At 35.9% G+C, this 23,162-nt stretch overlaps 1 long non-coding RNA gene across 1 annotated transcript; it reads left to right on the top strand.

Annotated features, from left to right (window-relative positions):
• The first annotated feature begins 4,715 nt into the window (after positions 1-4,715).
• LOC135328401 (uncharacterized) lies at positions 4,716-23,162 on the top strand. Its single transcript, XR_010389234.1, has 3 exons — positions 4,716-4,889; positions 10,235-10,333; positions 22,485-23,162. It is a non-coding gene; the product is annotated as an uncharacterized LOC135328401 (long non-coding RNA).

The following is a 23,162-nucleotide window of genomic DNA, read 5'->3' as shown; positions in this document are numbered from 1 at the left end:
GCAATAATGATTTGATATGCTCTGAAAGCTTCTTGTGAAACCAGAGAAATATTTTCCATCTTATTTTAATTCACTCTGTTTTGACTCATATCACATAATGTAGAAATGCATTACATTGATGTAATAGTCTAAGTGAATTAAATTAAAATTAAAAAGTTGCACTAGAACATTTCAAAGTTATTTAATGAAGCAAGTATATGAAACCATTAGATTGCATTCTTGTCACCATTGCCAAAATACTGATATTTCTGTGAATGTTTCTGTATCAATAAAAACAAAATTTATCAACCAGCATTACGATTTTATTCTGTATTAATCTTAGTAATTCTTTCTCAATGTTCTCTAGTGGACAGGATATTGGAGATCAATTAAGAGACATGATTTTTTTATTATTATTTTTCACCACTGGTTTGTTGTGTGAGAATATAATTCACCACTGTACCTTTCTTTCACTTCACACTCTTTATCTGTGTTTGCCTTCCAAAATAACTGTGGGCAGACTCCTTCTCACTCTATTTCTGTAAAGCAGTTATAACACTGCAAAGCTCTCAAAGTACAGTTGTAGAACATATAAATAATAGAGACAACAAACATCATCCAATTGGCTGTGATTTGTCTGAAGCATACCAAGGTCTTGTCTTCTTTTCATTACCCTTCACAAATGGTTTCAGCTCATATAGAATCTATCAGTATCAAAAACAGTTCAAATTATTCCTTTCACTAATCACAATCCTGTATTATGAAAAAATGTCTCGTAAGCAAGCTCTCAAAAATCTTTGCTTGTTGTCTTTCTCTCTCTCTCTGGTTGCCTCCTCTATTCTTAGGTCTGAACCATCAAAAAGTTGAAAGTCTCTGGTGGATTGTTGTATGTTATATTCTTTCCTGACCTCATTCCTCTAAATTCTTCTAAAAAGTCTTTAAGATGGAATTAGATAGTATGAAGGAACAAATACTGTGCTCTTATGTATCTTTAGATGATGATTCTTTTCCATTCATTTTTATATGACTCTTTAAATTACTCTTTATATGAAACTTTAAATCTTTAAATAAAACTACAAACTTTTTGAAGGAGAGGACTTTTTGACATTTAAAGGTGCTCAACAGAGTCTGAAGAGTTATTAAAAGGGAAACTATTCTACTGATAAGTATCAGAATCTAAATATTAGGTACCTTTACCAAATAGTAAATCATTAGTTTAACATCAAATAAAATTATGGAAGATGAATTTAGACTGCTGATTGTTTAAATTCTTAACAAATAAATCTCATATCACAATTTGTACACCATTTAATAACTAAGCTATTAATATGAGAAAATTAACTGAGCAAATAAGAATTTTTATTCATAATTTCAGTAAAACTGTTAATGAATTTTGACTAAGGTTAATAAAAATTTTGTTTAAAAATGAGGAGGGACATTGTGAGCTATACTGATGGGTTTTGAGATGTAAATGTCTTTCTTTGTGTATTTCTATCAATTTCCTCTTTTAACTTCTGCGTACTCACATTTTGGAAAACTAGAAATTACTCCAAACATTTTATCTGAGGAGAATATTATATTTTCTCCAAAACAGACAAATCAATCAAGGGAACAACCTTCCCCAAACAAAAATATTCTCATACAATAACTAGAACAAAATCTCTCTTTTTTTGATTTAAATTTTATTCCCTTGGCAAGCAAACTAAAAAATATCATGTTTTATGTAACTTCATTCCTGAATATTCAGCATAATATTCACTTTGCAGAATTTATTTTTTAGACTTTATTGCTTCTTATCTAAGACACACCAGTGTCTTTAACAGTAACACTAATGAATCCCTAACACTTACAGTTTAATTTGTTTCCCCTTCTTTTATAAAAGTCAATTTACTTCTGTCATGAAATCAATTTCTTTTCATCATGAAGCTAATGGACAGGAGCTGCTCTCCTCAAATATGCTATGAACATTTCAAGAAAATTTTCAAGCAACATATGAAATTGTAGTTCAAATCAAGTTTTAGGATAAAGTTCTTGCTCTGTGAACATCAGTTCAGCTCATCTTACAGTTAAATTCACCTTCACTACAATTTTATAATTTGATCTGAGAATTTTCTTTTCTTTTTGTTTTCCTAAGTATAATATAGTTTATTCAGAGATTGAGTAGTATCCTCTTATAGTAACTACTTTCTGGAGCTCCCTTTATTTTCCTTAAATTTGTTCCCTTCTCATATCAGTAAGACAAAAGACTAGATTGATAAAGCATCTAGATATTTAAGCATCTAATTCCTATTGAGGCATCTTACTTCCCATTGGAAGTAGAACAAGTTAGGTACATGAATACCTTTGCTATGGTAACTTTACCTGGTGCGGCTGATAACTATGAATTCTCTGGTAATGCCCTTGGCCCAGCTGTTTCATGATCAGTAAGTTTGTTCTTGTTCTCTGAACAGCTACATCTTGAGCCAAACTACCTGGATGCATGTATATGTTTTTTCAGCAGAAATCCCCATATGATTCTGACTTTCTGTGGAATCACAGAGAAGTCTGGAGAAAGCAGAGAGAATGCAGAAAAGCAAATTTTCTGACTGTCAATAAACTACATATTACAATATTTAAATTTCCTCTCCAAATGACACTATGTATTTTTCTTTATTAAGAGCTATGATTCATCACAATTAATTTCTCTGGGGTTTTACAGATTACTTTCTGACTTAATTCTGTAAGATTATCCCCTAATGTATTCTATGAAATCAATACTTTTTGTTTCCTTTTAGAGATTAATGTTTACTTGTCTAATGCAGCAATGTTGTAAAAGACAAAAGAGGTGTATTCTTTCTTTAAAAGACAATTTGTAAAATTAAATAGCCTCACAACTGCTGGTATTAATTAACCTGTTCTTGTCTTGCTTGTATCTCTTAAATTTAATTTAACACATTGCTTCAAAGTTTAGATCCATTTTGAAGAGGTCTTATCCAATAGACAGAATGTTTAGAGCACCATTTCTTTGGACTCATTAAATAAGAAGACAATGTAAAGTTTGGATTTTGAAAGATGCAAAAAGAAAGGGGTATTAGATTTTTATATTTTCTCAGACTCCCTTCTATAGTTTTAACATGTTTCTGAAGAGTTTCAGATTTCACAACTTTAAACGCAATAACTGAATTAGATATTAGGTAAGAGAGTAATTTACACCGGATTAACTTGTTTAGGTTAAGCGAAATTTTAGATACCACAACTGAACTACAGAGAAAGGGGTCTGTTTGCTTTTTTATCCAAAACACATTACATTTCCTGCCTTTAATTACATTGATCAGTTCTCAGAGACATCACTACTGTCAGAAGTGGGATTCAGTTCCCCAATCAAAGACAACAGGGTATTCTGTCTGGCCTTCAGGTGCCGCTCTGGAAGTGTATGGACTTGCTGTAGGTCCTGTGTCCTGTCTACCAGAATGGTGAGGATGTTTCAGGTGTTTTAAGGCATCTCAAATGGAACTAGATACTTATGTTTAAGCAACTGAATTATTTTACTTGATATTTTATTTATTGTTACCTGTGAAGTTGTCAGAATTCCAGCTGTTTCTTGTCCTGGAAATTCTTACAACTGCATGCAGTTCTTATCCCCACAATTCCCTTCAAAAGTTTGATTTTTGTTTTTAAACTGAAATTTCTCTTCTTACAGATAATTGATTGGTTTAGCAAGGATGTTCTTGTTCTGCTTCATCTGCTCCAAATATTCCATTCCTATGGACTCTCTTGACTAACAGCAGAATCTAGATATGAAATAGTCTTATCTTTTCTTCAGACTGTCTCTTCCACTAAAATACTCAGGGGTTATTCTTATTTTACTGTGTCCAGCTTTTTTTATCTGTCAACCAGTCATTTTGTTAACTGGTCTATAGAGAATGTCTGTTATGGTGTGGCGGACAGATGAGTGAACTTTTGCCTTAAACATTTCTTGGTACATAAGGTGCAAGCAAACCAAAACCCCAAACAAGCCATCTGTTCCCAGCGGAAACAGGACTGAGCTGCTGCGACCCCTGAAATGGTCTCCCTGCGACCATTCGGGACACACCGAGCCTGCGCTGAACCGGACCACGATCGGACAGAGACTTTGGGACCTGGACTGCAAATTACTGCCGCTTAACACAACTTTTATAAAACTTGCTTAGCCGCACTCCCTAGTTCAGTGAGAAAGGGCCCCAGAGCTGGTGCAGACTGGAAAGATAAGGGAGTTACAAGCAGTTTGCATTCCTATGCGTCACACTCCAGGAGGGAGGATGTCAAGGCTTTGAAATAAGGCCTGCTTGGGCGCCAGGACCCTGGGAAACAAAGCCTCCCCTCACTGCTGAAACAGTGTTAATTTGGGGGGGGGGGGGGGGGTCTGGATTATATCCTCCTTGTCAGGACCTTGGAAGATAACACCTACTGTCACTGCTGGGGCAGTGCTAATTGCTGGAACAACACCTGTTTGTCAGGGCCCTGAGAAAGAAGGGCAGAACCCGAGGAATCAAAACACATTTGTCAGCAGAAACCGCAACAGTAAAGATAAGGGAGAAAAGCAGCCTGCCTGGGAACAATGATGAGACCCAATAGGGAGCAGGAGACCTCAGACCCAAAAATTACTATTGGTCTGAACTACCACGTGGGGGGCGGGAAACTTAATTTGAAAAAAGCTATAATTGCCCAGGGATTTCTTTGTTCAGGGTCCCTCTTTGGAGGCACCCAACTTGAGCTGTAACTACTGCACACGTGTCATTACAATTTATTTATTTAATTTGCCTTGATTTGGCTCCAAACTTTTCAGCGGGAACCTAGGGTCGGACCCTGCTCGAGTTGTAATTACTGCACGCGCATCGCTAAAATTTACACCCAGGGTGAAGAGGACCAACGGGATGCCGCTGGATCCACGGGTGGTGATATCTCTTTCTCCCCCCCCTTTTCTCTCTCTCTCTTTCTCTCTCTCTCTCCTCCCCTTTGCCTTTCCCCACCTTTATTCCCCACTCTGTGGAAAATAAAGTTAAAAGGTTGTACGATATTTGACCGGTTTTAGCGTCTTAATCTCGTCCTTGGGATCGTAATGAAATCCTCCCGATATTGGATCGGGACATCTGGTAGTAAAGACTGGGTCAGTATTAGATGCACAAGAACATTCAGTTTCATTTTCTGTACCCTATGTGATATTGATTTTCATACATGAATCCCAGCATTAAGCCCAATAACTTGATTTTACTTCAGTGTATTTTCTGAAAGAGATTAGATAGGGTTCAAAAAATCCCCACTATGATCTCTAGATCCTTTTCAGAATTACTGCTTTCTTAGAACAACATATGGTTATGACATGAGTATGTGTTCCATAGATCCTAGCAGCTTTGATTTCTTTCTGTACTTCAAGAATAGCAAGACAAAAGTTAACATCCTGCATTATTTTCACTTACTTTTAATCTCTGGATCAACTAGTATTTGCTGGCTCCTAAAAATTTTCCCTTTTGTCTTTGAAGGATGTATTTTTCCCCTTGCTGGAGATTCTCATTACCAACTTGTGAATCTTGTTTATTATGGTCTGACATGTTCTGCTTTGTTGATAATAAAATGAAGATCATACTAAATCACAAAAATAAATATTTTCTTTGTCTTTTCCATTGCAGTTATTGGCATTTCAGTACATAGAATATATCTGGTTCCTTAGAAGCTGCCTATAATTTATCACTTTTTCCTTACACGAAATTCTAATTTAGTTTTCCCAGTTTATATTCTGTATTTTGAAATGTACTCCATTTTCTTTCTTTTCTGGTAGAGTATTTTTAATATCCTTCTCAGTTCCTTTTTGACTTGAAATTATCTGATTATCCTCATGTCACAAAAGAAATTCAATTGCTTTTTTCCAGAACAGAAAATTTTAAGTGATCTGTCTTTTTACACAATTATTAGTTTTTATCATCTCTATTTAGAAGCCTACATATTCTCCTACTTCTGTTATTCTTAATACATATTTTTAAAACTTGCAGTCCTTAGCCCTGCCAATAATTTTTTCCCTACATGTATTATCAATTTTCCATACTTCATAACTTTCAATTTAGTATAATTTCCTCCTCCAGCCTTTCTTTCTAATTTTCTCTTAATTTATAATTTCTACACACATTTTATCACTGATGAAAACTAAGCTTAAGTCATCATCTCTTCTCTACCATAAGCATGTGCAGAACAATGCATATTACTTTAAACTTAGTCAGCATCATATAATGGTTTGGATTTTTAAAAGAATTTTCACACAGACTTTATAATATCCATTAAATGAAATAAACACAGTCTTATGAACAGCCCATTACAGTAAAAAGACAAATGGGAATTTGGACAGAAGCTTCTATTCAGGTATGAAATTCCTGCACCTGCTATCAATCAGAACTTCCTATTCTAATAACCATCAATAAAGAATTCCTGACAACAAGGAATATTATCCTTTTTTGCACCTCCATGCTGTTATTCAGCCACCTAGTTGTCAAATGACCTTAAAATCCCTTATGATTGCACCCAAGATACAGATCTCATCATGTGAATTAGTCACATCTATGAAGTTTACAATACAGACTGATTAGTATTTGGGCCAGTTAGGAAATAAGAAAAACATTGCATGCAAATAGATCATTAAATTCTTTCCATGTATTTAATAGAGAGGTACTTTCATCAGGAGAAACAACATTTGACTCAGGAATAAACCTAAATAATAAGGAATAATCCTAAACATGGATGTACATATTTTACAAAAGATTCCTTATTTTTTTATGCTCTGTCCTTAGAACGGAATATTGTTGCTATTCATACTGAATTAGCTAATTATTACACACTCACGCTTCTGTTAACCACATCTGCTCCTATTGGAATTGCAGAAGAAATGCTCTTATGCTACTCTATTGATTCGTGAGCCATTAAGGCTCCAATTCAACAAACATCTGCTAGTTACTCAGCCTCAGGTGTCTTGTTTGATTAAGTATTAATACTTAAATTGATGCCAGATTCTCATTAACCTCTGCATAAATAAAGATGGAGGCTGAACTGGCCAGTTCTTTAAAGCAACTTTTGTTGGTTTTTTGTTTATATATATATAATAATAAATATATATAAATATAAAGGTGTTATAGCTGGCCTCTTTCCTAAGACAATAATAGTTCAGATGAGTCTTCTTGAACAGCCGTAGATGAAGGAAGTGATCAGATATGCTTAGGGGTATACCCAAATCAATATCCTAGTAACAAAGATATCACTGAGAAATAATTCATAGTTTTGACTTTAGAACCCTGATCTAAAAATATTGTAAGAGATTGGTATAGGGTATGATAGCTAAGGTCTGTGAGGCTTGAAAAAAATATGCACTGATATTGCCTACTAGTGAAAGTTTCTAAGACCACTAAAAATAATACATATGCTAATGCTTTAAAAATGTCACTTGATCATTACATTTTAAGGCTTTATTTTGGCAATACAAATAATACAACTTGCCCTTAATTCTTCACATTGCCTTAAACACTGATAAGTGTTTAGCAACTTTTGAAACTAAATTACAATATTGAATATAATTTATAATTTAAGCAGTGGTGGTATCTGTATCTGATGTTACAAGTATCTACAGAAGGAACCTTTAAAGAAATAAAACTTTAAATGGATGTTGTAGGATTCAGAAACAGTAAGCTTTGTGCTCCTAAGGAATTGTACAGTCAATATTTAAGATAAATTAAGATCTCCATTAACATACATAAATGTTATATTAGAAGCCTCACTTTAAGCTATGGACTTTTTAAAATAAATCATATGTACTAATTCTCTCTGGAACTAAGTAGCTGTCTGTATAAACAAAAAAAGATTTTCAACAGTATTTGTTGCATAAAAATCTTTGTTTCTGGCTTTGCCCTCTTTTGCTTTTATTAACTGTTATATATGGAATTCTAACTCTAGATTAGAGATGAAGGACAGCTTGCATTTATAAGAAATCCAGCTTGGATGCTAGAGATCTGGTGTCAGGTTAATGAATTCTTTAGGTTGTTTATTCTCTCTGGACACTAGCTTCACTGAAGGACAACAGAATGTCTCAGCCTGACTTGAACAGAACTTGGATTTAGCCTTCTGCACCTACATTCCCAACGCATAATAGAGAAGCGCTTGTTTGCCTAGGGTATTTCTCCACTAATAAAAAGGATTAGCTTTGGATGTATTATCCTGAGAGCCAAGATTCTGTTAGGACATCTTCCCCACACACCAGAGTGATTTGAATATATTTCTATATATGAGTAGATAAATAACACTTATAAAAGCTGCCATTTTCTAAAACGTAATGTGGAATTCCGGCACATAACTGCAATCCAAAAATCCTGTTCAATTGCTTCCAAAACTCCTTAATATTTCAGTTTTTAATCCTAATATTCTGCAGGCATCTAAAACTTGTCACTGCGTGCAGGTATGTGTAAGCAGAAGTGGTTCCTCATCTAGTAAAACTTAACAATAAAAGCCTCATTCTGATTTTGAGGGAGAGCATGTAGAGATCTACTAAAAGGAAAAGCATTTAGTATTGTGAAACTGCAGGCATCTTTCCACAGCTCCATGTAAGATGTGGGAGAGCAGGAATTTAAATACACTGATGTCCTTAGTGCTAGATCCAGGCAATTGCATGTAGAGTGTGTTGTTTGCTTTCCATTTTAAGCACCTCATTGTACATATGAATTTTATAAGTACAGTGCAAAATATAGGTGTGAAGTCATATTGTGGACAACAGGTAGTTTTTTAAAAAAGGGGGTGGGGGAGAAGGGGTTATAACTCTTAATATCACAGAAAGTCCCTGATTTGGCCAGAGGTGTAACAAGTAATAATATATTGAAAAACATGTGCCAGCCAATATGTAACTAAAAATGATCATTCAGTTGATACTAGAGTTTATTCAAAACAAATATATTTTGAATTGAATAGAGGTTTTTCTAAGAGTGACTCCTAGAACTGAGTTTTCCACAACAGAAAAATAACAACAACAACAAAATAAAGCATGAAAGAAACTTATAGCAGCTAAAAGCTGAAAAAAAATTCATCTCCTTAGTTTTCAGTTTAGAGGAGGGGTCAGGAGTTCTTCCTTTATCTAAAGCAATTAGCCTGTAATTGAGAGGACCCCCCACCCCTCAGCAGTTACAGCTTCCTTAATTGCTCCTACTTTCATGTGTGATTGCTATACATTGTGAAATGCAAAGTTTAAATCTGATGGATCCCAAAGATGGATTTATAAGATTAATTCTCCGAAAGTTCTGGAAAGTCAGCATAATGATGGTACAAATAAAAATAATATCATACTGTACTAAATTTTTGTCTTTTCTATGTACCAACTGAAATAACACCTGTCAGAAAAGCTGTTATAAATATCACCATAATAAAAAAGTAGACATGAAGAACCTTGAAGATTTGGGTTGTTGCACACCAGCAATGTGAATATACTAGATATTTCAAAATAAAAATGATTTCATAAATTAGAAATCAGAATTCTGATACTGCTAGCCTTTGTGATCCTTTTATAAACATACTGAATGTGTGAGCCCATTCTGTTTTTTTAAAGGGCAAGACAAACTCTGAGTTGAGTTTTTTTTCCCTATATGACTATTACAACTCATCTATAAGAGACTACAATTATTAAAATTAAATCAATATCCTTTCTCTTTTACTTAATGAACTGCTAAATCCCTAGAAAAAATATGCATAAGGCTGAAGTCACCTTTATGTTTTATCTCTATTATTATTCTTAACAGGTTTAAAAATGTCTTTTGGATCAAACTCTTCAATTTAAATGTCGATACTTTTTCAAAGCTTGCTTTTAGCATTAAAAATGGTATAAAAGCACTTCCCTATAAAGAAAATTCAGTTGATCTTTTTGAATTAAGATGATCTTATAATATCTGGTCAGTTTTTCAGTAAGTATGGGGGGGGCAGAGTCCACTTACAGAAGTGAAAATATAAGCAAGTGTAGTAAAGCAGTATCTCATTTATAGTGCCATGTACAATAGAGGATAGCGTTTCCTGAAACTCATAGAATGAAAACGGAACACTGTTGAGAAACGTGGGAGGTTTTTGTTTGTTTTTCAATTAAGATTTGTCAGGTAGGATCTCTTCTCTGGGCATGAGAGAGAGCATATTCTTGGAGTGGTTGTGAAATGTGTTTAGCATTAGAACAACTTTGCCAGTGCAAATGGGCTAGAGGAGTTAATACACATTTTTCTCTTCTTTCCTCTAGGTCCAGTAACAATGACCTGAAACAGACTGTTACACCCAGCCTTGGCTCCTTACTTGAGAGTCTGCTAAGAAATGTTCAGTTGCAAGCTGTGTTTCACTGGTAGGTTTGCTTCCTGGCCTCCTCTTTGATTGGTACGACTGCAGATTCACAGACTGATATTGTCTATTTCTAATCTGGGAAATAAAAGATGAATAGTGGTTAACAGCAATGTGTGCTTCCTAGGATTCTTTATGTAACTAGCCTCACATATTGTCATACTATCCACTTAGGAAGAGAGAACTGATGTCATATGCAAAATGTATAACATGTCCATGCTAGGAAATTAGCATCCATACAGACACACAATTAACATCAGCAATTGGCCTACAGTATTAACAAAGGTGCCAAGCCTTTATGCTAGAAAAAGTTTACAATGTCATCTGTACTGGCAAATCTTCTTCATCAAGAGGCACTAAAAAACTGATTATACAAACTCCCTGAAATCAGATATCTGCTATAAAGACTTGGCCATCATCAGACAATGCCTCTGCTATAGATGCACCTTATATTGGTGAGAGGACTTATACCACATCTCTGAAAGGTTTATGCTGTTTCAAAAAAAGTACTCTTTTTGTAGTTCAAACTCTACCCAAAAGTGTAGTTTTGGGTTTTTTTTATAACTGTGATAAAGCTACATTTTGTTTATTTTGTTTAGTGTTTTGTTTTTTCTCCACCAACACTTTGTGCAAGTTCACAAATGAAATGAATGAAGTAAGTTTTGTAAGCAAAAGCACTTCTGTGCGGCTGGTATAACTCCATAGCCATCTTAGATAATGTGTATGTGTTTTTCTCCGTGTTTACAACATTGTTGTTGGGTAACTTACGGACAGAAGATTAGGTATTAAGCAAAGTAAAAAGGAGATGGCATTAGCCACTTATCCCTTACAATACAGCTGTATTACAGAATACAGTTTGCTTTTGACACCTTTAAACAACATTTCCTTATTTCACAGGATAGTAGACTACCATATTTTATGCCCTACTAAGTAGAGTAAAGCTAGTCTTGTAGTTTTGGAACAGGACTGTGACTCAGACTAGAGGAAAGTAGGACAGAAATCTGCTTACAACTGCAATGCATGCTGTAAGGACAGCCTCTTTTCCATCTCTAATTTTCAGAATTCTTGCTCATAACTTGTATTATACCTGCAACTATCCAAAAGTTCATTTTAATGCGGTTCATCTTTCTGATCTCTTTCTACACAGTAGAAAACATTCTACTGGTTGAACTTTTTTATATATAAAACTTTGGAATTGATACTGGTAGCACAGAGGTGTAAGTAATATATAATTTAAAACATAGAGCAGAAAATGGAAAAAATAGTTTCAGCTTAGTATTTTATGCATTAGTTTTGCAGAAAACACTTAGGGAACCCAATTCTTATTACAGCTGAATTAATTTAAAATACTACTATCTCTTGGGATTTTAAAATTACTATCACAATAATTTACCAAGCATGTCATGCAATAGATTGCTTTAAAATCCTACTAATAGCAGCAAACTGCTAAAGGAAACTCAAATCATGAAAAAGGTTTGAATGACCCTACATAATGGATAGGAATAGCTAAGCACTTGAGAAAAATGATCTGCAAGATATATGGGAGAAATAATTTTTTTAAGTCATAAAGTGAGTGAAGAGCTACTTAAGATGGCAAAAAATATATATGCTTCTGGGAAACTGAGGCTCCTTCTAGGCTCTACAGCTAATTATAATATGAACTGGTAAGTGGCCATCTTAAACTTGTTTAGTACCTTTGCTTCATGCTTTCCACATGAAATGCTGTTCCAGGATTCATATCTAGATGATGGTTAAAACTTTTTTCTGTTTTTAATTTCCAGGATGAATGTAAATGTAGCCAGTTAATGTCAGAAAAATGATATTTTATTAAACTATCATGCTCCTGCCATGATGAAATTCTGAAAAACATCTTCCTCTTTCAGGCTTCTTTTTGCTGTGCTAAATGGGCCTAGCACTGTTAGTCTTCCCCCACTGCCTATTTTTTCTGTTCCTGATCACCCAAGTAACCTTCCTCTCCACCTCTCCAAGTTAGATCTTAACATGTTGAAGAGAACTGAGTTCAATTGCACAAGTTATCTAATGCAATATATATTGTTTATCAGTTATCCATTAGGTCAAACTATTTAAATTAGAAAACTAACTAGGCAAATCTATTTTGCATATTTTTATTACTCTAATGACTTCTAGATACTTGTAACTCTCTCTCTCTGTGTGTGTGTGTGTGTGTGTGTGTGTGTGTGTGTGTGTGTGACTTTTCTATCTGTACAAAATCAGATGTTAGCTTGGCTGGTCTTTAACTTTCCAGTCTTGCTGTATTCTAGCCAAGCTAGGTGGTGCTTGTGTGGCTTCAGGCTTCCAGGATATATTACCACCTCTGAAGTTTATTTGAATAGACCCTCTGATAGTTAGAGATCAGTTAATTTAGTTTCTGAAGTCCACCACAGTAGTTACCTGTTTTATGTAAAAACTTGAAAAATAGCACAGATACCAAGATGATGTCAAAGATGAGCCTTCAGATGACAATGAGATAAAGGGAGGTTGTTTGAGCTTCTGCAAGTGTTCTAAAAATCAGTTACTAGAGAGTTGTTAGATAATTTAACTATCAAGCCTTCATATGTGTTACTGTCTAATTATAACTTAGTATGCTTTGTAAACTCATTCAAGACTGGCTGTACCAGCTTCACTGAATGCTGCTGAGTCCTCAGCTTGTCAAAGCTGAGTAAGGCTTTTCCTGATGGGTTCTCTTGTAGCTGGTAAGGCTAATAAATAAGAGCAAGAGTATCTTCCGCAATCATTACTTTCACGTGGCCTAAGTGGGGAGGGAAGCAGACTACTTTCCTCATGAATCTGCTTTCTAGCTGAGAGAAAGAAATGTACAGCAAAGTGGAAGTGGATAGGCCCTCAAGCAAAAAGAAATCAGGAGCAAAAAAAGAGCCTTTAGATCAAGGTTTCAGTGATGTAGGGGATGTCAAATAAACATATTCTGTTTCACAAAAAAAATCATAACCTACAAACAAGGCATAGTGAATATCAACACTTAAATAGGAGTACAGTGGGACAATAAGAAGTATGGTATCCGGTAGTCTTAATGCAGCAACAGCTATTCTTACACAAAGGAAAATGTCATGGAAATCACAAGTTACCATTGTGAATTGTTACAAAACAATTAATTTTAATTTAATTGTTAATTATTAATACTATTATTGATAATGTTGTTGTTATACAACCTTTTGTCTGTTAGGGTTTCAAATAGCGACAGGCAATGACGAGCAGAACTCTGAATGTGAGAACTGGGAAGTAGAGCAGTCTTGAAACTAAGGATAAGGAACTTGTGTTTGATTTGAGAGAACTGATGAAGGGTTGCAAAAATACTGTCTTTGACAAAAAGATATTTCTAAATGCTCTACAATGTGCAATTGTTTCTAGCTTACAATCATTAGAAAATATGCCCTTGCACAACTTTCAGTCAATCTAATTACTGCTGAGTTTCAAAATCCCTCTGGTGTCAGCAGATAGCATACCCCAGGTAACAAAACATGCCTATGCAATCTCAGTTATTGAAGTTCCTCAGAGAGAAATGCAGCAGAAGACTGCTGTTCTCTAAAGATTGTGCATATCGGAATATCTCAATTCTAAAATTGCATGGAGAACAATCATGTTTTTTATAACGTTTTTAGTTAGTTTTATTTACTGTTTTAAACATAGGCAAATGTGTTAAAATAGAATTTCAAATGCGAAGGTTTTGAAGGTTTCGAGTGAAAATACTCAGTTAAGTGTCAGAATTAAGGTTGCCTACAAAACCTATTCATAACCAGTTTCTGTAAAGCTGTGTCATACTGAGCAGATGCACCTAAACCAGCATTAAATAATTGCTAATACTTTAAAGCCACTACTTCTATTTTTAATTTTCTCTTGTCAGGCATTTGGAACTAGGTGTGGTTTGAAGACCAAAATGGTTTGTTTAAATACTGCTTTCCTGTACATTCATCAGGAAAAGCTTAAGACAGAAAAGATGTGAGAAGGGAAGTAAGAACAGAGTCACCAAAGTGTACTTATAAGTACTTTTTTTTATTCCCTGGAGAGAGATTAAAACATATTTCTCATCCACTGAAAAGAAATAAGCACTGTTATATTTCTTACTTTTTCAAAAACAAACAAGTTAGCACTAGTTCTGTGTCTAATATCCTTCTCTAAGGATACTTTCCATCTCTAATAAAGACATGGAACTTCAATATATTGAGGCTTTCTGTGAAGACTGAAAGCCTAATAGTTCATTGTTAATGATTAATTATGAATGTGCAAAATGGAGTGAAGAGTGGGAAACTGCAGGAAGGATGTACAGCTAATATCAACCTGTGAAGATCCAGAGAAATGTACTTAGTCAGGATAAACTGACCAATTGTAAAGGACCAAGGTAAAGAATACCCAGGGGGGCTTAGGGATCACAACTATAAGCTTGTGCAAGTGGAGTGGGAGGTATAACCTTGAGTTAGAGAGTGAGCATATATTTTTAATCCTTACAAGGACTGAGAGACTTAACTGTTAGTTGAGATTTGAACTGAAGTTTCCTGATTGTGTTTTAAGGTAGCTGTTGACCTACTGACACTGCCTTCTTTTAGGCCATGTGGTAGCGTTTCCTTACACTAGCAGGTAGAAATTTAACATCGAAATCTACATCACTTCTTTCCTTATTAAAAAAAATCCCTAGATTCTTTGCTTGAGTCTTCCTTGACTGGCCCGGAGGTTGAAACACTTACCCAATATACCTTTCAATATGTACTGAATGTCTGTGCAATTTTATCTGAGACAGATTGAACTCATCTCTGAAGAGAATACTTTAACTATCAGAGTCTTTTAATTTGGCTGGAGAACTAATAAATAAGTCCCATTTTATGTCTTAACATATCTCCATTAGGGACTTTCACTGCTATAACTTCATTATCTGTGTACATCTCTTTAATACAGACAATGCCTATCAGTTAAAATGAGATTGAAGTGGGGCTTGGGGCATGTATAATTTCCTTTTAATATGCATTTGTAACACAATTGCAAAAGGAAATGGTTGCATTCTAATGGCTTAACCTTTGCAGTTAAGGAGATCCAAATCTGGGACTTGCATTGGCAGCTTTACAGCAGCACTGTCAAAGTACAATCCTGAAAGCCAATGAATTGCACCTTTGAGAGACTTTGCCTGCATAGGCACAATCCCCAAGGATATAGAGCCACTGTAGCAGTTCCAACAACTTCCTTTTTCTGGCTGTAAGCAAAGTGGACGTGACCTAGAGTCCCATATGCTGTGGATAACCTCAGCTGCTTATAATGCCAGCTGATGCATATTAGAACAGTGTGAACATCTACAAAATATTCATCATCTGATGCATTTAAAATTTGAAATTTATTGAATGGAACTGAAGAGAGCCAAATGGAAAAAAGTAATCAGGTTTTCACAAAAACAAATATAGCAAAGCTCTCAGACCTAGTTGAGAGACTCTGCCTTGACTACATCACAAAGAAATCATATGCCATAATTATCTGAGTTTATTAAGTATGTTTGCTCATTCTGACCTATGCCTGAATTAATCTAGGAGTATGAACAGAAGCAGTGGGTAATAGCAACCTATTTTTAATCCATATGGATTTCTACCAAGCTATTCCCCTATTCTTTTCTACCTCTATTGAAATTCTAGGGGCACGCAATCAAAGGCAATAAATGAACTTATTCTGAAGCTCTCTAATGCAGTCTCAACTTGCTATCAAACTACATTTGAGAACTGCACGAGGAAAGTCTTTTGTATTGGATTCCTTTATTCATGTTCCATCTGAATTGGAAATCTGCTGCAAAACAGAAGATAAACGTTGCAAAGTGTTTTCTCTGAAAAAAAAGCTTTAAATATGAAGAATAACTTGGATGTTAGACTATTGTTTCTTACCTGTTAACTTTCTTCAGTCACTTTTAATTTTTTTCTTCGATTATAACTAAGCATGCCCAAGTCTTGTGTGATTATTTCTTCATCTAAGTTTCAAAGGTATGAAAATCTGTGTTTGGGGGGGGGGGGGGGGAGGGGGAAATTGTGTTGTTTTTCTATTTTCTCTCCTGGAAGCATAGGTTGGTGGTGGGTTGTTTTTCTTTTCTTTTTCCCTCTTCTTTGAGAGAGGTGGGGGTTATTTTGTTTATTTGTTCTAGAGCTTCCAGACCTAACCTTCTTGCTGCACTGACCTCAAAATTAAAATTTTCAGAGGCAGAAGTAAAGTCAAATGATGGTCATAGGATGAAAAGATTAAAGTGTTAGAATGAACAATGAACCAAGTTGCAATGAACCAAGAATCAGGAGAGGTGCTATTCAGTTATTCTGATTCCTCCTCACATTCAGTTCCAAAAAATATAAATGGTCCATCTCGCAAGCTTAAAATAGCAATAATATGGTAAAGGAAAAGCCCTTACTAAGAAAATGAACTTTCTTATGACATTATAAAACCTTTTACCTGAAGGATGCATGTTAACAGTGGTACTTTCAAAAGTATATGGTAGAAATGCATTGAATTTAATGGGATTTGTGCTCCACAGTGATCTTGAAGTAACAGGAAAGAGTCTTCTCCTATTGAGCTGAGGTATGAAGTTATTTTTCATGAGTGCAAAATTAGGACCTTAGTTACCCTTTAAAATGCAAAGATATTAACTATAAGTAACCATGACTGAGTCAAAATATTCAAATATCTGACTTAAGGTGCACTATACTTCAGATTCCTTAAACTGAAAGTTTAAGTTATATTAAATGTTTAAATATCACATATGTTCCTGATGCAATGAACCCATTTTCTTAATGCATTTGATATAAAAGGACAAACTCCTATATATGTTCCAGAAAGACAAAAACAAATGCAATCTTCCACTGATTTAGTAATATTGTTCTTTTAATCTTGTCCAAGTATCAAAGTACTAAATCTATTTTATTTATACTTCTTAATTATTACAAGATATGTTTATCTAGTTGTCCCTCCCTAATACAAGAAAGATTTTTTGTCCCATATGGTATAAAATGACAGATATCCTTTAGGCCTCTATTGCTTAGTCCTATGAGGAACATGAATTCATTATTAGTACTTTTCAATCTTATTTACAGATGATAGAAAATTCAAAAATTATTACAAGTGAGGGGGGATGAGTGTGGTGGAAAGGGGATCCTCATGAGTTTCTCTGCTCCTTAACCACATTATTTCACTAATCTGCTTTAATAAATTTTAAATTCCTTAGAACACTCAAAAAAGCACAAGTTACTTTTGTCCTTCAATAAGAATTCTAGGTTAGAAAGAGCCTAAGGCATGAGGGAGTACTGTTCCAGTATAAAATGTCTGTTTGCATGTCTGCAATTCAGCATGTGTTTCTTGTTGATTCTCTGATGTTAGTTAAAGAAAATGTGATTAACTGTGAATTATTGATGTTGACCATCTCCAGAGATGGATGAATGATACTATGGGTGGAGGCAGGGTAGGATAGAAATAGAATAAGCATATTTCATATATCTGGTTGGTGTCATAAATTAATCTGAAACGTAACACAGGAAAACTATAAAATAAGCGTAATATTTCAAACATTGAACAGCTAAACACAATCTTTGAACAGTTCAATTGCACAAAGAAAACCAGCTGGTGGCAATATAATGCATAGTCCTGATACAGGCCTACAGGAGAGGTCCTAGATCTCTCCCTCAGGTTAGTTTTCTGGGAAAGGGCACTTGTGTCTAAATCTTGCATGTGATTCAGTCTTACTCTACCATTTACCACTCAATATCTAAGCATAATTATTGTCCAAATATAGATGTTGAAAGATGCCCTGCTTTCAAGGTTACCCATTTTACATGATCATAAACTTTACATGATCATAAACTGAGCCTCTTCCCCCACTTCCAGTTGCAAGACCTAAACCGCATACAAATTCTGTTGCAATTCACCTTCACCCTCCCAGACATTCAAATTCTACTCATTTCAAACAAAAATCTTTAATTCTCCTCAGACCTAATCATAACTAGCACACACAAGCAATTTGATTTGTAGACTAGAAGGAACATTTGCCTCCCAAAACAGAAGCATCAGACCTTTAGAGACTGTAGGAGAAAACAAACGGAGTCTGTAAAACAGCTTTAATTGCTTTTACTATTTTGCTTTTTTTTTTTTTTTTTTCTGCTGAGGAAATTTAGGTTTAATTAAGGATGGGCAAGAGAGTTTAGTGACTGTAGGGGGATTTTAGAAGAATGATGAACACTCAATCTATGGCAGATTATATAGGGATGGAGGGACCAGGCCAGGACGTGAGCTGTTTAGGCAGAGGCTTAACAGTGGGGAAGAGAGGAGAGTGAACTGGCTGCAGTGAAATGCTAACAAATAGGGCAAGAAAAGCCTTGGGCAGCAAGCTAGCATAGCTCCCTTAATTCAGATAGTGGAGTGTTATTTCTTTTTGACCTCTTCAGTATCTGATGCTTCTAAACATTGATCTTCCAAGCCAAGTCTTTGCCCTTGCTGAATGGTTTTCTGTGTCTTGGGAAGTTTGGGAAGATGCACATGCATGAATTTTTGGTCAAATGTCCGTCAACAATAGGCTATTGTTTGCCCCTACTCAGCCTGCCTCCAGATCTTCTTCCTCTCATTACCTCAGAGGATCATATGTTTCTTATGCCAGCTACATGGATAATGTTCTTTCCTACCTCACCAAGCCTCTGCTGTGAGCTTATGCTACCACATAGAGCTTTGTGGGCACTGGACATCTGTAATCTGCCTCTCAGTGTTAGGAATCTATAATACACATTTTTCTCCAGGCTTGGTCAGCTAACTTGCCATTATGCTAATCACCTCTTGCCTCACTCTGTGTACTCTTTTCTACCTCCAACTTGCTCTGTAAGGTTTAAAATTCTGCTCCTGTCTAATCACCGAGGTTCCAACTATGACAACTATGAGGCAGTAAAGGTAAGTATTCCGTATATCTTATGACAATAGCTTAAACCTTGGACAAAATGTAGGGGTGGAGGGGGAGGAAAGCCATGTGAGCATGGCAAGGAATATTAGAAACTTATAAGAACAATAAGATTGTTACTTAGAGAAACTTGTATCCCACCTATGTGGGGAGGGGGAGAAGTTGAGCATTTTCTCTTGGATAGGATCCATTCCCTTGCTATATCTAGCTCTGACTTCTAGCTATAATGTGCTGGAGTATGCAATAACTTAGAGCTGCTCTATAGTCCTGAGAAAATGGACAGTCCTGATATGGCTTGGAATGTTGTTGAAGGACTCCCCTTTGCCCTGCTCTGGAACATAACTGTTAAGTGGACAAGTGAGAATGTGAGGAATTCTGTATGGTTGCTGTTCCAGTGTCAACTGAGTTGAGTTTTCAAGCCTGTCTCCCTTCAGCTGCAGCCCTTTGACAACTTGTTGTGCCCCATTCTATGTCAACATAGAGCAGGTTGCCTAGATGGGCTGTAGGACCTCCACTCTTACAGATGGTCAAAACTACCCTAAGCAACCTGTTCTAAGTTGTCCTGTCCCTGGTTCCTTCCAATCTATATCATTCTAGAATCCTACTGTGTGATCATGAACTTTTATGCCTCTTTAAAAAATAATAGGCCATCTTGAAAATCTGACCATTAATTTTGTACAGATATTAGTTTAATCTTAATAAGTCTATATAACATTAATGCCAAGGAATAGTGCTTTCTTATCATCGCAATCTGTAGCGGAAACAATTTCACTCTCCAGCAGTCTTGAAAGTATAAATTATTTTCCAGCTGCTGTTACTAAAAGCACTTTATTACTCATTTTAAAAATGGATATAAAAAGGCTTGTGATCCAGTGTTTCTGCAGACTACTTTTAACTAAAATAAGATTGAGACAATTGTATCTGGTTTTAAGAAACTAAGGAACTTTATACATACTATTTTTCATCCTCTAGGCTTCAATCATAAAACTTAGACAATGTAATTTCAGAATATGAACAGTTATCTGTTCAAAGTGCTGTATCTTTTTTAGTCATTTCTGTAAATCACCTATAAAATTTTAGGTCTTATTTTCCCTTCTGTGTGCACATGCAGAGCTTGATTTTTCTGTCACTATTTTTCTATCATTTAATTCTAAGAACTCTTCTTTCATTTGTTCATGTTCAGATTGCTATCCGTTATTATTTCAACATTCCCCTCCCTGATACTGAAATATATAATATTAAACATAATAAAAATATATAAACATAACTGTTTTGAAAAAGAAAAGATGATTCTTTATTCTTTTTAAATAGACAAAAGCAGGGCCTTTGCCCTCAGAGTTTCCCTAAGAGAAGATAATTTTGAGTCATGTTGATATTCAGTAGGTAATCATTTTGATGTTGTATTTTCAAGGATGTTCTTTAGTGACTACAAGGGTAAATGGTTTCCTGAATTGGGAAAGGCAAGTATCTCTGAAGCAATGTGGGATCATCCTATGGAAAATTCAGAAACAAAAGTAGTGTGAAATATATTTTGGGGGGTCTGGGCAGGGATGTTAGACAGAAGGTCCACACTGATATTTGAGGTATCTGTGAGTACGGGGGTGCTCACGAGATGTGTGTGCACGTGTGCATCTGTTTGCTAGTGAGCATTAAGCTGGACTAGCTGGTCAGCAGGACACCAATATGGTGGATAAGGGGGTTCACGATCTGGGCAGGGATATTAGATGGGCAGTGGGGCCATACTGGTATTCGCAGGATCTGCAAATTTGCATGTGCTTGTGACCTAGAGTGAGGGTGTGCTTCCACTAGCGAACTTCATTCTTTACTAGCTTGAGAGGAGGAAGGGGACCCAGCTATCTTCACTTTTGTTTTATGTGAGTTCTGGTGGTGTCATATGTGGGTGTTGTTGAGGGCAGTGCCATGTCTGTAGCAGGCTGTATAGCCGGTTGTGTTAGTATCCTTTGTGTGTATGCGTCCATCTGTCTCTGGGACTCATGCTCAGCCCCACTACTGGTTGAACCTGCAAACAAGAGAGCAGCTGCATCCATTGGCCTGGGACAGAGAGAGCCCAGGTCCTCAGGTGCCCCAGGCTGGGCTCCACAGGCCAGGATGGAGGAATCCTTGGGTCCTGGAGGCAGCAGCCTTTATAACCTCCCTTGACAGTAAATATCTCATTCTAGATAGACTAACTGCTTGTTACCACTATCTGTATACAACCATGGCTGGTTGTACCAAACAAGGATAAACAAAAGTAAAACAGATTATATATAGACATCTGGTCAATTAGAGAAATTGCTGTCACAGCTAAACCAAGTAAAGCAAAAGCAGGCAGGTCAAAAGCTCAGACAGAGGCCTGACAAGCCTCAGTCCTGAGGCCTTCCAAATTCAGTACAAAGCTTATGGTCTGTTACTAAGAACTGCAATTCTGTATTGCAGGGCAACAGGGTTACAATTTCATTATACAGAATAAAAGAAACATGTATGGCGTCGCAATTAATCCTTTTCAAGTTATCTTGAAAAGCAGGGAAGCTGGTTTATGGGGGGGTTGTTTGTTTTTTAAGAAACTCTGTAGAGATAACTGATACATGAAATAAATCTGAATCAGATGAAGGACCATCTCCTTAAAATTTTGCTGAAGAACTAGAACTGCTCTGTGCCAATGATCCATGTAATCCTAAATATCAGAATCTCTCCTTTGCTCTTCCAAATATGTCTTGAGCGTTTTCACCCATAAGACATTACAGAAATCCAGCTGGACTGATACTTTTCTACTTCTCATTAAAATAAAGATGGTATCAAGTTAAACATTTAGTCAGCATTCCAAAATCAGTGCTTCTATCTTCTTATACCCCAAAGCTTTATATAATCTGTGTATATTTAGCTAAGAAATTATTAGTCCATTTCATGTTTTAAGTCTGACATGCCAAATGATATGATTTATTGTTCATAAAACAGTTTTTATACAAAAACCACTTCCTAGTATTTACATCTGTTCTCTGGTGTTAGGGTCACCTTTCCAATGCTCCTCTGGTTCCTTATGTTGATTCTTCAGTCTTTCTCAAGGTGAATGGGAGAGGGTTTATGACAAGTCATTGGCATCCTAATGTCTTTGCCAAGAGAAAGAGCATATTCAAGGGGGAGGTTTCTTCCTCTTCAGTTCTGAAATCTGCTTGGGTTTATTTTTGTACATTCGCTTATCAGAGCCTGCTTCCTTCTCATTGGTTCCCAGGTAAGGTTTAAAAGTTGCACAAGAGTCTCCCCAGCCTCAACGGACAGAAAGAGCTCCCGTTGGTTGCAGAGAGATGACCTTGGTTGGTCACACTTTACTGCAGGAGGCATTCACAGACCTGCAGCTGAAACAGGTGAGGCAGCAGTCACTCAGCTTGCTTGAACAACTGGCTGGTGGCCAAAACCAGCCCTGGCCGGTCCTGAGACCCTGCATTGTCAGGTCACTACACAGACTAAAGCCTGGATTAGTACTGTCAAAATCACTTACTGCTCTACAGTTTCACTGAGCTGTCATAATTCTGCTTGCAACGTGACTTTCTGTATGGCAGAATTAACTGAAGTTTTTATACAGATTTTGCAGATAAATTATCAGCTTTGGTGTAATCTACTATTCAAAAGACACACATAAGGTACTCTTACTGTAGTTTTAATTTTTAATGGAATTTAATGTAGTTGTATGAGACAAAAGATGGATTTAATTAAATGTAGACCAAAGATATGTCATAGGCTATATCCAGTGTTTCTGAAAGGCGCAAGACAGCTCATAATTAACCCCAGCCATACATATATACAGGATGAAGCCTATGTATTTTTGTCTGGAAATGAGTACCACCCTATTATTTTTGGTTTATGGAAATAATGCAGTAACTTGAAAGTATGACAAATATGTATATGATGC

This window comes from Dromaius novaehollandiae, chromosome 4, assembly GCF_036370855.1.
Source record: "Dromaius novaehollandiae isolate bDroNov1 chromosome 4, bDroNov1.hap1, whole genome shotgun sequence".
NCBI classification, from domain to species: Eukaryota; Metazoa; Chordata; class Aves; order Casuariiformes; family Dromaiidae; genus Dromaius; species Dromaius novaehollandiae.
Note: the sequence above shows the minus strand (reverse complement) of the source record. Positions and strands in the feature narration are given on the sequence as shown.